Source organism: Atractosteus spatula, chromosome 17, assembly GCF_055471065.1.
Source record: "Atractosteus spatula isolate fAtrSpa1 chromosome 17, fAtrSpa1.hap1, whole genome shotgun sequence".
Lineage (NCBI taxonomy): Eukaryota > Metazoa > Chordata > Actinopteri > Semionotiformes > Lepisosteidae > Atractosteus > Atractosteus spatula.
Window position 1 is genome coordinate 9,924,468 of NC_142722.1, and position 15,809 is coordinate 9,940,276.

A 15,809-nucleotide genomic window follows, 5' to 3' on the forward strand; every position below is an offset into this window, starting at 1 on the left:
TGTGGATAAGGAAATGGCAGTATCTTACTTCCTTAAGGAGTAGACAGACCCTCTCACATAAGAGGAATGAACTAGGGAGGCTGCTTCAAAGGTGAAGGTGGGGTGAAAGATGGGTGTGAGAAAATATGAGCATGAAGGGGGGCTCAGCAAACTAAATATTTATATGTAAGAGAGCACAAGTGTGAGATTGACTGCCTCCTAAATGACTAACAAGTCCGTACTGAACATTTACCATTTTTATACATTGTTTATCTTTTTTGTGCTTTTGTTGCACTGACGTGAAAACAGCCTGTTTCTTCCAAATTTTGTCCTAAAAAAACTGTTACAATTGCTAAATGTGAGCATGGAGTTTCTGGTTTTATGTGAAATGATATGATTATTTTAAAATGTTCAATTTATTAGTGATTTCTTTTTGGCACTTTCAGCAACAACATTAAATTTATAGTTTTATTTTTTATTTTTTTATTTTTTACTTATTGTATAGAAACATCAGTACTTTCAGAGTTTCTAGTGAAGAATGTAACCTATTTGTGTGTACCAGACTGGAGGAGACACTCAGCCTAGGCATCAGTGTGGTGAACTAAGGTGAAGGCATCTTGTGGACACTGACTGAAACAAATTGTCTGATCTAGACTCTTCTGTGCAGTTCACAGGAAGCTAACAGCTTGCACTGACACTTGAGGTTTTTCTCTGCACAGAACATGATATGTGCTTGAATAATTTATGTGGTCCTTACAAAAATAGATCAAACTTAACTACCGTAGCAAGATATAAACACAGATACAATACAGGAATATTCCTTAATTTGTCAATTCATATTTTACATTTAAAAATAATCATTTCAAAATCTAACTTCCCATGTGTATTAGTTCAACGTAATCATCAATGATTATGATTTATGCAGTGTGTGTAGTTACCATATAAAGTAATACAGAAGCACTCAAATGCAATTTCCCCCAGCTTCTGTACTGCATGTGTGAGGAGCTGTGCCCCTCTGAGGGCACTTTGACACCTTGTGAATCTGTTTTGTGCAAATTTCTGAATTAAAGCTACTTTTTCTGCCACAGGCCTGACCGCAGTTGCAGGTATCTAAAAGAAGAGCAACAAATTGGAGTGGTGAAGCAGGGAAAACTGGGTTAAAGCCATAAGCAATGCATTTTTCATGAGAGACAATTTTGCTGCATTTTCTCAACACAGAATTGCATTTGCCTTATCAATTTCCAAACCAGGACCTTTTCAGATTTGCTTTTCTCCTTCCCTTTATATTTAGAAATGGTGATGTAAAAGAATATACCCTTCATTAAATCCTAATGCATTTAGGTATGGCCAAGGTTTTGATGACCAACAGCAGAACTGAAAAGATCCATTTACAACACTGTTTAGATTTGCACAACACTCAGGTTTCAGTGGGAAAGTTTCATTAACTCTGGCTGGAGGTAAAAACAGAGTTCTATTGCACTTTGTTCCATGACATTGATTTTATATTCTCCCTTGAGCCATTCCCAATCATGAAAAGAATCATTATTTGAAGGAGAAAGGACAACAGCAATATATTTCAAAGCATCTTATTACTCTTTAAAATGTAGTTGAGAGGAAGTCAGAGTCCTTTTTTGTTTCCTTTGAAAGCCTGCTTCTTGCAGACACTTTAAAAAAACAGCTAAAAAAGGTTTGAATCCAATTTATTGAAAAGAGTGCATGGTTTTAAAATTGTTTACTGATGTGTCATGAAAATTTAAAAGGAAGAAGGGAGGCCATCAATTCTCGATTAAATGCTCCCTCTCATCAAGATGTAGCAGCAGAGCAGAGAGAGAAAAGTAAAGAATCTCAAAGAATCTCCTGATATTTTGTGGCTGAATTTCAGCAACATTATTCATTTTATGACACCTACAGTAACATTATCTATTAAAGCATTTAGTCTTTCAGGCATTATCATTCATATAACCCTTGTGTGTAACCATAGTTTTATCAGTGGTATATCTAACCTATAGTGTTTAGAGTAATCATAGGTGTTGAAATATAAGAAAAGACCAGGATATATAGCAGCTTGCATGTGTATTATGAAAACAAAACAGCAGCGTTGAAACTTATTTTCCTTGGCACAAAACTCAAACTATTTCCACAAAACTGTAAAAGATTCGGTCTTTTTGGAAATTATTTGGGTCTCTCCCGCCTAAACTGCATGCCTTGTACACCAACATGCTGATTCCCTTTGAGTTTCAATACACCGGCTTGATAAACAGTTCTTTTTGCCAGACATGCTGTAACTGCAAAACAAATTCAGTGGTGTTATCCTGAAGTGTATCATTTTTAAGAATCTGCTTTTTGCTGTTGAATGATACACCAGCATCTACCCTCCCCAGTAAAACTAAGTACATCAATACATCAATAAAGGTTTATTTTTCCCCCTGTTGCACATTTGCCATCTAAACCATCCATCTAGCTACCACAGGAATGAACGTCAGTATTATTGAGTATGTTTATTTAGATGCTGAGGAAGCTAATTATGAAAATCAATTACTTCTTTCTTAGAAGTTCCTGATGGGATACGCTTCACAGCAAAAGCTACTTTGTTCTGTTCAGAAGGAAATTAGTTTTCATTTCTTTTGACATTTTCCTCAATAAACATACTGTACACTCTTTTTTGCACATTGGCTGGTGAGAGAGCCAAAGACTTAGAGAGTGTAGCACAGTGTCAAAGCTAATTCACTCAATGACTGATCTTGTCTAGATAGAAACCTCACAGAGATGTGAGATCCTATTTCTCACTGTAATTTAGAGATAAGGCAAGGATATAACCTGACAGCTTATTATCACAATTTGCATCTGTGCAGGCAATAGTATTGATAGTATTACCAATACTGAGAAATACTGAATATTATGGGTTTTTTTTACTTTGCTTGTTCAATACATAAATTATTTTGGAAAATCAAATACATAATATTAATAAACGTTTGCTGACCCCATCTCCTGAGGTGATGACAATGCCTTTTTTTGTGTTTATACGTTCGAGTATCTCACATTTTACTGGAGTTGACCCTACCAAGGTAATTAAGTTAATATCTAAAATGAGACCTATACCCTGTGTCTTGGACTCTGTAGCTACATTCTCACCTCAAAACTAGCTTTTCCATTTGCTACAAACCTCATCAATGAGCCTTTGGGCTTAAAGTTATCACACCTTCTGTGCTATAAAATCCTGACCTGGACCCTTAGTATTTAACAACAATCACCCTATGTCCAATTTGCCTTTTCTCACAACAATTCTGTAACGTGCAGTGACAGCTCAATCACATTCTCATCATGCATCTAATGAGCGCTATGAACCCTTCAGTCGAGGTTTGGACAGAGACACCATGAGAAAACTGCCCTTATTAAGGTTGTTAATGATTTGTTGATGGCTTCTGACTCAGGGTCACGTAATACTCTTCTCTTTTGGGACTAGAGTGCAGCGTTTGATATTATTAATAATAGCATCCTACTGGCTTGCATGAAAATTGTCTTGGGATCTCTGGTATTTCACTTTGTTGGTTTGGCTCCTGTTCGGCTACCCAGAGCCAATTCATCAATGTTTCTTGTTTCAAATCTGATGTTGTTTCACACAGGGTTAATCCACAGCATCGTGCGCCTTGCAGGTGTCAGTCTGAACGTCAGATAAGAATACCACAGAACGATCATAAGCTCAACGGTGACAAGTCTGAGGTTTTGCTCACCGGTTCCCAGCTTTAAATTGGTTGCAAAATTGCAAAATTGGTCATAACATGGCTTATTTTTGACCCTATGTTATTGTTCGAAGTACATGCTGCAATATCACAAGGGTATAACATTGCTTGGCTAAGACCCTCTCTCAGCATATCTGATGGTGAAATATTGAAATGTGCCTCCAATTAATTAATATTAGACTTCTAATTTGAATTGCTTACTTTAACTTCAAAGGTAGTAAATGCTGTCGGTTTCAGTCAGTCCAGAAATCTGCAGCTCCTGTGGTAACTAAAAAAAACTTTTCATCAGCACATGACTCCTATCCTCTGTAAATATAATAATGAGGGAAGGTTCTCCTGCTCCCATAAGAAAGTATTGGAAGTTTTAGATCGAGGTTATCTTAATAAGATTACTTGTTACGTGACAATAGTTTTTATTTCATTTTTAATCAGGCATTCTTCCTTTATGACAGGCAGGCCCCACACAGCAGGAGAAAGACACTTCTCAATGTTGGCACCATGTCTGTGAGACTCACTGCCCAACCCACTAGAACTGCAACTGTGAACATGTGTAAAACTCAGGACCCATCTCTCAACTACAGTGTTTAATATATTATACAGCTGGACTTTTTTTCACTGTCAGTTTGTGCTGCACATGCCCTCTGCTTTATCTTTGCTTCTGTTATGTATAATGTGCATGCGGTTTGGCCCAGCGGTGTTGTACATTTTTCAGTGTGCCATGTCATGAATTCTTTGCAATCTTTTTATTTAAAACATTTGTACTGTTAAACACATTATGCAGGCATATGACTGTACATGAGTGCATAACTATCATTCTATCATGAATGAGTTAACTTTAAAAAAACATAGCACCTTACACTGTGTTTTATTTTGTATTATCAATTAAACTGCATACTTTAGGTATTATCACACTGGGACGATCTATTTAACTCTGTAATTCCAATATAGTTAGCCATAGACAAGGTTTACCTCACCGATATGCGCCCTTGTGATATTTTTTCAAAATGTACATATTCCCATTCACACACCCTCTAATATTACTGTTATGACTTTTATCAGAAATATTAATGAAGAATAATACTGTAACAACAAGCTGATGTTTAGTATGTATAGAGTTATCATTCCAGGTAAACTTCATTCTGCTTCTGATTCTTCTGTTTGGAGTTTTTTGTTAAAAAAATAGTAATGCTTTTTGATTGTTAGTTGTGCTAAAGAAGCAGATTGGAAACATGCAATTTCCTTCTGAATGTTTTGGGTCATCTCCCAGTCAGCTTTAGAATGCAACAGTTGAGGAATATACGTTTTATCAAAATGTTAAAGCGTTTAAGTGAAACTAAGCTTATATTGACCAAGCAGCATAATTGAAACAATCTGGTTCAGGTACAGCTTGTAATCTCAGATCCCTGGTAGCTGCAAGAAATGATAATTAACCCAGGCCTGAGGTAACAGTTACCCAATAAAAAAAAATGAAAAAAAACTTTGTTCCATAACATTAATTTTATGTTCTCCCTTGGGCCATTTCCAAGTAAAGCTTTAAGTGCTGTGATTACACAAGGTGAATTGCACTGTATCTGTTTAAAGAAATAAATTCTGTGCTTGATGATTCCTGTGAGACTGCCATGGCTAAAGGCATAATCAGGCATCTGCTCTTGTGTATTCACAAGAGGAAAAGTGCAGAAAGTTCAAGCATTTGAGCTCTGTGTGAGAGAATTCCTTTCTGCCAGAGTTGCCTGGAATGTCAATCTTCACAGCTGCACAGCATAGTCAAGAAAGTGAAAGGTGTCAACATCTCACTGTTAACATCCATAGATGTTCTGTGGGACAAAAACTCAAGCATCTCTGTTCTAATATTTTCTATTTTGTTTTTAATTGTTCAGCTCTTCCAGTGGAAAATGAGAGTGTAGATCAGGTAATATGATTCATACAGTCTTAAAAACTCTTCCAAATGGGGATTCATAAATGGCTTAACACAGTGCTTAAGAAAACTGCTGTTGAACTCTACGGATCAATGCAATCAATTTTAACAGTTATCCTACCCTAAATTGATTACATCAAATGGCAGATCGCATCTTCTGACTCTCACTAATTTTATATACTAGTATATCTAACTGCAGTTTTAATACATCTAGTAACAAATTCAGATTTGTGTTTCCATGAAAACTGAAATTTATCTCAAGAGCGATCTGCCTTATCAAGACTGCTTAAATGCTGGTAAAACGTATACAACAGTTTTTTTTACATCCAAACTCTGATAAGACCTCAGTTATGCTTACATTGGCTGTTTTTATCACCTCTGGAACTGTGCTCGTTTGACTATTAATAGTTTTAGAAGTAGTTCAAATACTCTGGTCAGGAAGTCTGGTATCACATTTGATCTGAGTCTTGCATTTGAGGCTCATGTTTAGCGCTATGAATTTTTTTAAATATCTGTAACATTACAGACATGAATTAACGTCAATATGTTTTGAACTCAGTTACTCATATTTTGCTAAAACAAGCATCATCAAAGTATACGTCTTTGCACTGGCTCCCTGTTGATATAAGAATAAAATTTAAAATATTGTTGTTCTCTTTTGATGGTTCTGCACGGCACCAGTGAAATGTTATTTCCCAGTTAACCCATGGTATACATCTATACATCATTATTTGCGCATTGTGGACTTTAGACAACTTTCAGTTCCCAAAACAAAGCTCTGAATTTTGGGGTTGTGGAATAACCATCCATGTCATATCCTGCCAGTCAGTCAGCACTGTCTTAAAACGTATTTATTAGCTTTTTAATGTATTGAATTAAATTATGTTTTTCTAATGGTTATGTTATGGCTTTGTGTTATTATGAAGGGCCTCAGACGTTGTGCAGTTGAAAGATGTTATATAGAATAAAGATGATGAGGAAGATCATAAGCATTGTTGTTGTGCTTTTAAGTGCTTGGCTCAGTTAGGTTCTGTTTCTCTTTCTTTGGCTAAAGCTGATATTTCACAGGGCGCATGAGAATAACATAATTTAATATAGTTTTGAAGGCCATCTCCTACTACAAAAAACCCTAGTAAACACTGGTTGGCATTACACCCAAGGCATAACAATCAGGATTTTAAGTGCAGTTAGTGTTTCACAAAAATTGAAGACATATCATAGCATTGCTGTTAAAATCTACAGTACGTTGTATGTTATGTTTTGCTCACACAAGGCTACAGGCTCAAACTACTCACCCCAGCTTTATGGCTTGCACAAACCCTGTCATTTATCCCCCTGCAACTCTTTTACAGTATGCAGCACAGACCCATAAGAGAGGAAATCAATGGCATCTATACCTTTGAATTCCTATTATCTCACTTCAGTCATTTAATACTGATATGGAACAGAATCTCTGTGATATTTAAATTTTCAAAAGTCGATAAAATCGTAAGATCTTTAGATGTATCGTTTTCTTTTAATCAGCCAATAATACTCTGTCACTCAAAGTAAGATGCTGAGTTACCAGAGCTGGGAAGTAAGAATTATAAATAGCAGGTTACTTTTTTGTCTTCACTCCCATGGAGATAATGGCTCTAACAGGTAAGGCTATTAAGCATTTTAAATTATTTGCCACAGCGTTTTTGCACTAGGGGAATCATCAAAGTATTTTTAATAGCTGTACCTGCTTTGTTTAATGACATCATGGAATCTCACAGTTTTGATTTGTTTCACATTCAATGGAGAGAACTGTACAGTAGTAGACAGGAAAAGATGTGAGGCATCTAAAAATAACTGTTTATTAAACGAAAGATTGCCCTGTCACTGCAAGCACGTTATGCAAACACCATCACTACAGAACTCCTCTCCATGGCAACCAGACAACATAAATTGAAGACCTGTGGTGCTAATAGAGTTACTGCTGAAAACCAGAACTGAGTCAGTGTTTGCTCGGTTTGATTGCTGCTAAACAAACTTTCTCCCATCCCCTTTCCACCAGCAGAGAAGGAGTCTCTTGGCTGGGATGGCCCTCTTTCATACACCCAGGAATTATCCCTTTCAGTCAAGTGGCCGTGTAAACACAGTTACAACACAGGGCTTTAGAGAACCACTGTAAAAATGGGCAATTTTCATGTAAAGTAAAAAGGTGTTTGCTGAGAATCTTTTATAAAATGCAAATATGCTAGTGTTGAAAAGTTGGTACTTAGAGTCAAACCACCATTAGAAAAGACCTAAATATTTTAAAATGCAGATCTCTCTTTGCAAACTATATATGCATCCCATTAATTTAGCATCTTTTAAACACAAAGCAGTGGCACATTTTGTATCCAGTTATGTAACGTTAATAAGATAAATCAAATGTGAACAGCATCTGATAATTAACTGAAGTCTCCACAATGGTTTTGTCATTCACACAAAAAAAGACATTTAGTCATTGTGTGGCATTCGGTTAGTAAAGGAACAGGTAATAGGTTTATTCCATGCTGAAAAAAAGAAGAAAGAAAACACAATGTTTCGGCTGTGGAGCCTTCTTCAGGTGTGAAGCCTACGCATCACACGTGAAGCCTACCTTTGCAGCCTCCGCATGCTGACGCAGCTACCCACCTGAACTACTTTGGTTAGTAAAGTACACTATAATAAGTAATCGAATGTAGGAACATCTCTTTGACTTTGTTAACTGAATAAGTTAAACATGAATAAAAATAAACTTATTCCAGGTATGGCATATTTCCAGTATTGTGTTTTTAACAAGGTCTGCCTAAATTTGTAGGTCTGGAAACGGGACACAGTGCTGATACTATATATATTACAATCAAGAAGAAGAATTTCCCCCTCTTTCATATAGAGCACACAGACCTGCTATGAATAATAATGAAAAAAAAAAACTTGTTAAAACTGCTGATTTGCTGAAACACATTACAGTGTGCAGTTTTTTGAAAGAGATTAAAAGGACATGACCTGTTCAAACTTGATCTTTTTACTAATTTAAACAATTTTCAACAGTTGCTACATCACAATTAAAAGAACATTTTTGTTTCTAGTCTTTTTATTTCTTTAAAAAATTTAGCAGGCATATAATGAACATTTAAAATGATTGATACTTTTGGTCATTTCAAACATATTTTATGTAAGAAGAATTTTTTTAAAGATATGTTGACAAAAACAAAATTGCACATTGCTAAACTTGGCAAGCCAATGTCTAAGAATGAAATGCAAGTTAATGCCAGGCTGATATTAAGCAATATCATATAACATTTAATGATTTTTTTTTGCAGAGTTAGATTAGGTATTTAGAAAATAACATCACATGGTGTAAAACAATCACCCAAAGGTTTCAAATCCCAATCATCTGAAGACCGCAATTCTAATCAATTGAATATTTCAAACCATGAAACTATACCTCATTGATTTATAGCAATAAATACAAGAATATCTACATACAGCATGACTATTTACACTGCATTGGCCTGAAAGGAAATGCTCTCTTAAATTCCGATCTATCAAAAGTGAGAAAAAAGTTAAATATTTGTCAAAAATCTGAACATTGTGCATCCATTCTCTTTTGATGGAGGTATTTCTCAATAAACATTTTAATCAGTGAAGTATTTCTTGCAATCAAACCAGTGGAAGGCTGTGGGACCTGTTTGAAGAACAATTGAACCCTAACCCTAACCTGACCCAAACCAGTAGCTAGGGTTAGGGTTAGGATTCGATAAAACAAACAATGTTTTGGATTGCATGGCTGTGTTTTAGGACAGAAATGAAAGTTAGGAAAAGTGATATTTTAATGTTATCTTCACTTTTTATTTTTTACATATATGGCTATATACACTGTATTGGCCTGAAAGGAAATGCTCTCATAAAAGCCCATCGATAAAAAAATAAGAAAGAAGTGATTATACTTTCAAAACTCTTGATTGTGGCATTGAATATATAGGCAAATTAACAAATAAAGCCAAAATGTGTGAGGTATTACTGACGACTACCTTAATTAGGCCTGAAACAGTACTCATTGTCCGCACTATTCAACCCAAAATTTTAAAAAATGGAATCTTAACATTGTGGATCCATTCTCTGTTGGTTTGATAAGGTGGCCTAGTTATTTGCCATTAAAAATTGTTATCAGTGAGGTATTTCTTGCAATCAAAGCTGTGGAAGACTGTGGGACCTGTTTGAAGAACATCTGAACCCTAACCCTAACCTGACCCAAACCCGTAGCTAGGGTTAGGGTTAGGATTCGATAAAACATGCAATGTTTTGGATTGCATGGCAGTGTTTTAGGACAGAAATGAAAGTTAGGAAAAGTGATATTTCAATGTTATCTTCACTTTTTGTTTCTTACTTACAGTATATAATATTTATATCGATAATCAATTATGATTTCAGAATTCCTTAGTAGTATCTGAGTCCTCTAAGTTAAAATTTTTGGGGGGGAACAGTGCTGGGTTTACGCATTGTTTAATCAATATATTTGTATTATCCTTACGTTATATATTTTATCTCAAAGCACATCTATCTTACCTCATCTAGCAAAATCGTGTGATAATGCTATTTTACTTAGAACACTAAGTTGTTTCTAAATAAACCTTTTCTTATCAGGTGCCATTCTACTCTTCCTGTCAGAATGTGACTTGTGAATCTTTGTGGTGTACTCACAATGTGAAGCACAACGGCAGAGTTTTATTACTGCTTCTAAACCAGAGAAAATCTGAAGAATTTGAAGGTCACACACCATCTTATTTAAACTAAATAACTTAATTGTATTACCTCTTTAAGAGTATTTTTGGTCATTTCAAATACATTATTTAAAACAATCGATGCCGTATTGAATAGATATTTATTACCAGGAAATGATGATCATTAATGATGATTAAGTTTTTCTTCTTTTGAATAGTCATAACAACAAATCATGACAAAAACAAACTTCCCCTCAATTGGTCAATGAAGGCGAACTGTGTCCTCCAATGGACAACAGAGACTTCCTCGAGGTACATTAAGATGTTTCCAAATTAATACATAAAGATTAATCAAAAGTGATTTATCATTTTCTTATTAAAAGGCTGGCTAGAATATTTAAGTAGGCTGACCTATACATTCAATACAGTTAGATCAAACTGTTAGTTTGATTATTACAAACAGGACCTTATGTCATACACTTATTTTACAAAAACCTTTATCTCGTGACCCTTTATATTTTTGCTTTATGACGTTGTGTCTGATTTACATTGTATATGAACTGTATATACAATAGGATTCTTCAATATGTCTGTATTTTCATTTTGTACCATTCATTATATTTGAACAAAATGGAACAAGGAACCTACCTAAATTGGATACATGAGTATCAAAATTGTGTTCTTAAGTTTTTTTCATATTAAATGTACTGTAAGGTACATTGCAAGGTTTGTAAGTGTCACCTCGTTATTTTGACTTCCTTCTTGTAGTACAGGATCACACAGTTTCACTCCTAACAATTTCAAAGCATTGAAGATTTCACAGACAAAACTGAATTGAAATCCTTTGGTTATACAACTGCACTGAGCATATTGTATGCGGGTAAGCTTATCTGGACTGATATGGATATTTTCATATGTTTGTCTTTAATTGTGTTCTTGGCATTCTTCATGTAAACTTTAAAATTACAGTTTATATGCATTAAAAGGGAAAGAAAGAAGAAGCAAATGTAAGATCAAGTAAGGGGAGACCAAAAATGTTTAGAACAGGGTTCAGTGCCTTTAGTAATTTAAGAGCAAACGCATCAGTACAAAGAAAAAAGCCAAAAAGAATGTGATTGATCAAATATTTGTGGTTTATATTTTGTTTAAACCAGTAATAACACAGGCATCTCATTTTTTTTAAAAAAGAATATGCTGTCTTTTAAAAAATGGAGAAGCCTTGATATTAAGTATAAATAAATAAGAAAATAATAAATAAAAGTATTTCCCAGAAACAAAAAGGAAATACTGATAAGTCATCATGGGTTATCATGTCATCATGTCATCATGATGTCAGGTTCAACTTTCATTATTATTTTTCTTGCACCACAGAAGAGAAAGAAAAAGTGGGGGAATTTGTCCAATTTTTTATTTTATTTTGTTTGTACACCTTTTCCATAAATCACAAGATGTTCCACTAGTGACTTCTTGCAATATTTTGAAGTTTAAGATTTTCAAGTGGCGTGTCTTTAAGGATGCTACCATTTCCAGTTTGAGATATATTGGACAGATACAAACCTAGAGGAAGTGACTTTCCAAAAAAGCAACAGTAGTTTATGTAGTTTGTGGTTAATATGTACAAAGCAACAGTGAATTTAGCATTGCATTTTTTTTTAATATTTCTTTTAGATTACAAAGATGGATGACCCTGCAGATTATACTGATGGTTATACTGATGACTTTCCCCTACCAGAAATGCCTGGTACAAATATTCCAATTGTAGATTCAGTGACACCCGAACCCTTGAAAATAAAAAATATATTCTTGTACACAATAACCTGTGTACTGGGATTGTGCGGCAATGGTTTAGTGATCTGGATTACCGGCTTCAAGATGAAGAGAACAGTCAACACCACTTGGTTCCTCGGCTTGGCCATCGCTGACTTTGTGTTCTGTGTCTTCCTTCCCTTCACCATCGTGAACGTAGCCAGAGACAAGGACTGGCTCTTCGACATTCACATGTGCAGGGCGATCTCCTTCATCCTGTTGCTCAACATGTATGTCAGCGTCTTCCTCCTGACCGTCATCAGTGTGGATCGCTGTGTGGTGGTCACCTTCCCCATCTGGTCTCAGAACCACCGAACTGTGAGAGTGGCGTCCTTTGTGGTGCTGGTTGCGTGGGTTTCCTCTACCGTTCTGAGCCTCCCTTCGCTTCTTTTCCGGGATATTCAGCCCCTTCACAAGAAAGTCCTGTGCATATACAACTACAAGAACAGCTTGGGGCTCCCGGCTCATGAAATGGTTGTGTTCATGAGGTTCATTGTCGGTTTCCTTCTTCCTTTCATGCTGATAGTTCTCTGCTACAGTATCGTCGCCTGGAAGTTAAAGAGCAGGAATCTTGCAAAATCCTCCAGACCTCTCAAAATCATGGTGAGCATTATTGTGGCTTTTTTTATCTGCTGGGTGTCTTTTCATGGAGTACATATCCTCGAGATATATTTTTGCGATGAAAGGCCCGCAACTTGCACAATTCTCATTTCTGTTGCCTTAATGTGGCCTCGGCCAACCGTTTTTTAAACCCTATTCTGTATGTTTTCATGGGCACAGAATTCAAAGGTATACTCAGGCAGTCTATTTTCTCTCGGCTAAAGAAAGCTGAGGATTCACAAATCACTGCAAGGAGCACCATGTCAAAATCTCAGAACAGTGCACCATTGTAAAGGACAAACGGTGTGCAAAGACTGTATCCTGCAATTAAGTAAACTGTCAGTATTTTCTTCAAACGATTTTTACATTTGTATAAATAAAATTATATTCAGTATGGAAGGGTAGCTTGCCAATTACCCTTTATCACAAGATTCTGTTTACTAGTTATACTATCAGGGATTTTCTGTTGTGTACTATATTACCTAAATATAATATAAAAACAAACAAAATGGTCATAAAAACAAATATGTGATCATAAAACCAACATTAAAATTTCATCGGATTTAAATTCCTTATCTAAATTGAGTTTGTTAACCTTGGATCTTACATTCTCAACTGCAAGAGTTCAAAAGTCCAATAAATAATAAACTTTAATGTGTAAACTAGTCCCATAGGAAGAATGAATAACGAGTAGCGTTAAGTAGGATTTCGCATTTAAATTTAACAAGAAAAGGAAAAGAATATAAGAGGAGTTCACAGAGTGGGCCTAAACAATGTTTCAGACCTCAGCAGGTACAGTAGCTGAAAAAAAGGGGTTCCTGCTTTCTGTTTCTTTTCTCCTATTTTTTAAATGTGTCTTCCTTCCTTATACTGTACTTTTGTTGATCTTGGAGAGGTCACCTACAGTATGATGTCAGGAGATTGAATACACAATTCAAATCCCTGGGTAAACTTTTCTGTTTCAGGACAAATCATTCTATTCCCTTAAACTGTCTGAATGTGGAATTCCCTCGGTTCTGGTTGGTTTGTTTTGTAGTACTTTTAGAGCAACAATCCAGAACACAACATTCCGAATTTAGACCAATTTTGCATCATTTTACCAAATAAGCCTTGATTTGATTTTTACCATTCTTAACTACAGTATGTATTTCTCATACAGTATATGACTTTTTCTACTTCAGTGCCACTCGTTTGATATTTAAGAGGTTTGTATTGGGAGCTGTGTCAGCATAGAGGCTGCAAAGGAACATTCAACAATTTTCCTTCACACTGGAGAGTGCCAGCAGCCATATCGCCCTGCAACTGACAACTGGCAACCCTCTGAAGCTAAGCAGCCATGAGCCTGGTCAGTACCTGGGTGAGAGAATTATGGTTGCTGCTGGAAGAGGTGTTAGTGGGGCCTGTAGGGGGTGTTCACTCTGAAGTCTGTGTGGGTCCTAATGCCCCAGTATAGTGACGGGGACACCATACTGTAAAAAATGTGCTGTCCTTCGGATGAGATGTAAAACCGAGGTCCTGACTCTCTGTGGTCTTTAAAAATCCCAGGGCAATTCTTGAAAAGAGTAGGGGTGTTACCCTGACATCCCATTCACGGCCCCCTAATAATCCTCATCTATGAATTGGCTTAATCTGTTCTCCTCCCCACTGATACCTGATGTGTTGTGAGCGTTCTGTTGCACTCTGGGTGCTGTTGCATCATCTAGGTGGGGGTACACACTTTTGGTGGTGGAGGGGAGTCCCTACTTTGAGTGGAGTGTCCAGAAAAGCAGAAAAGTGTCTGTTATATATTGTAAGTGAATTATTGTATTGTAATTATTGTAATTAATATTGTAATTATTTTATTATTATTATTATTATTATTATTATTATTAGATTAAATGATTATATGTTCACATTAAATGATAACATTTGTGATATTTTTCCAGGATGAAAACCTTAGATATTTTTGTTGCAAAAATGTTAAAACATTTTACTAAGACAAAATGTGTATAGATCTGTCCCCATGTTGCTAAACTCACCTATTTTTGTCTGTTACTTATGGATTTATTTTCTAAGAATTTAACTGATACTTTGCTGATATTAAATAAGGCACACATGTGTAACGGGAGCTGGTCCAGGCTCCCGTGAAGCGTAGTTCAGGACCCTATGCAGACGGTATAATTCGGAAGTAAGTGGAGAAGGATAATGAGGATCAGGAGGGGTTGACAGATGGGGGTGTGATGACGGTGATCCGGTGCTCGGGGGGGCGTGGCGCAGGCAAACAAGTCCAAGGAGTCCAGGGGGGAAATCCGGGGCGAAGTCCAAGGTCCAAAACCGGGTGATCCATCCGAGACGAAACAAGACGAGGTTAAAAACCGGAATGGGATCCGGGACAGGGACAAGAAATAAAAACAGGATGACGAGGCCAGATGCTCCGAGCCCAGGACTCAGATGGTCAGGATGCCGTGATGAAGCCTATGCCGTCGTGTCGCTCCTGGACCTGCTGGTAGGCGGGCTCCCGGACGTCCGTCTCCCAGTGCTGAGCCCGGAATAGCGAGAGCGCCAGGCTTAAATAATCAGGGGCAGGACTGGGTGCATGTAATCAGGTAATATAGAAGAGCCGGAACGCCCTTAAGAGGAGGGATTACGATCGTGACACGTGTGATACATGTGATAAAATGCCACATGCCACAAATTAGAACACATGAAATGTGAAGTTAATATCTTGGTCATCACATTTTTGCCTCTGTTACAGAAGCTTGTTCACACCATAGAGAAAAAAATATTTTTTTGCATTTAAACAAGATACTTTTTGCGTTTTAAATTAGTTAATTCTGGATCCCAAAAGTGAGAAGGGGATTACTGAACATAATTACTGTGTATTATATTGCACTGGATTCTGCAGTGCAAGATCACATCTAGCCTCTAGGTCGATTCTTAATCTATGTGTACAGTAATGTATTTGAAGGAAATCTATTTGTGCCATCTTAGTTACTGTGTTAATTGCAACTAAAATACTTGTAATGGTTATTAAATGTTTGTATTGTGCCCACAGTTGATAAAGAGCCATTTATT

At 36.3% G+C, this 15,809-nt stretch overlaps 1 pseudogene; it reads left to right on the forward strand.

Annotated features, from left to right (window-relative positions):
• Nucleotides 1-12,026: 12,026 nt before the first annotated feature.
• Nucleotides 12,027-13,048, forward strand: LOC148819051 (chemerin-like receptor 1; annotated as a pseudogene).
• Nucleotides 13,049-15,809: the final 2,761 nt, after the last annotated feature.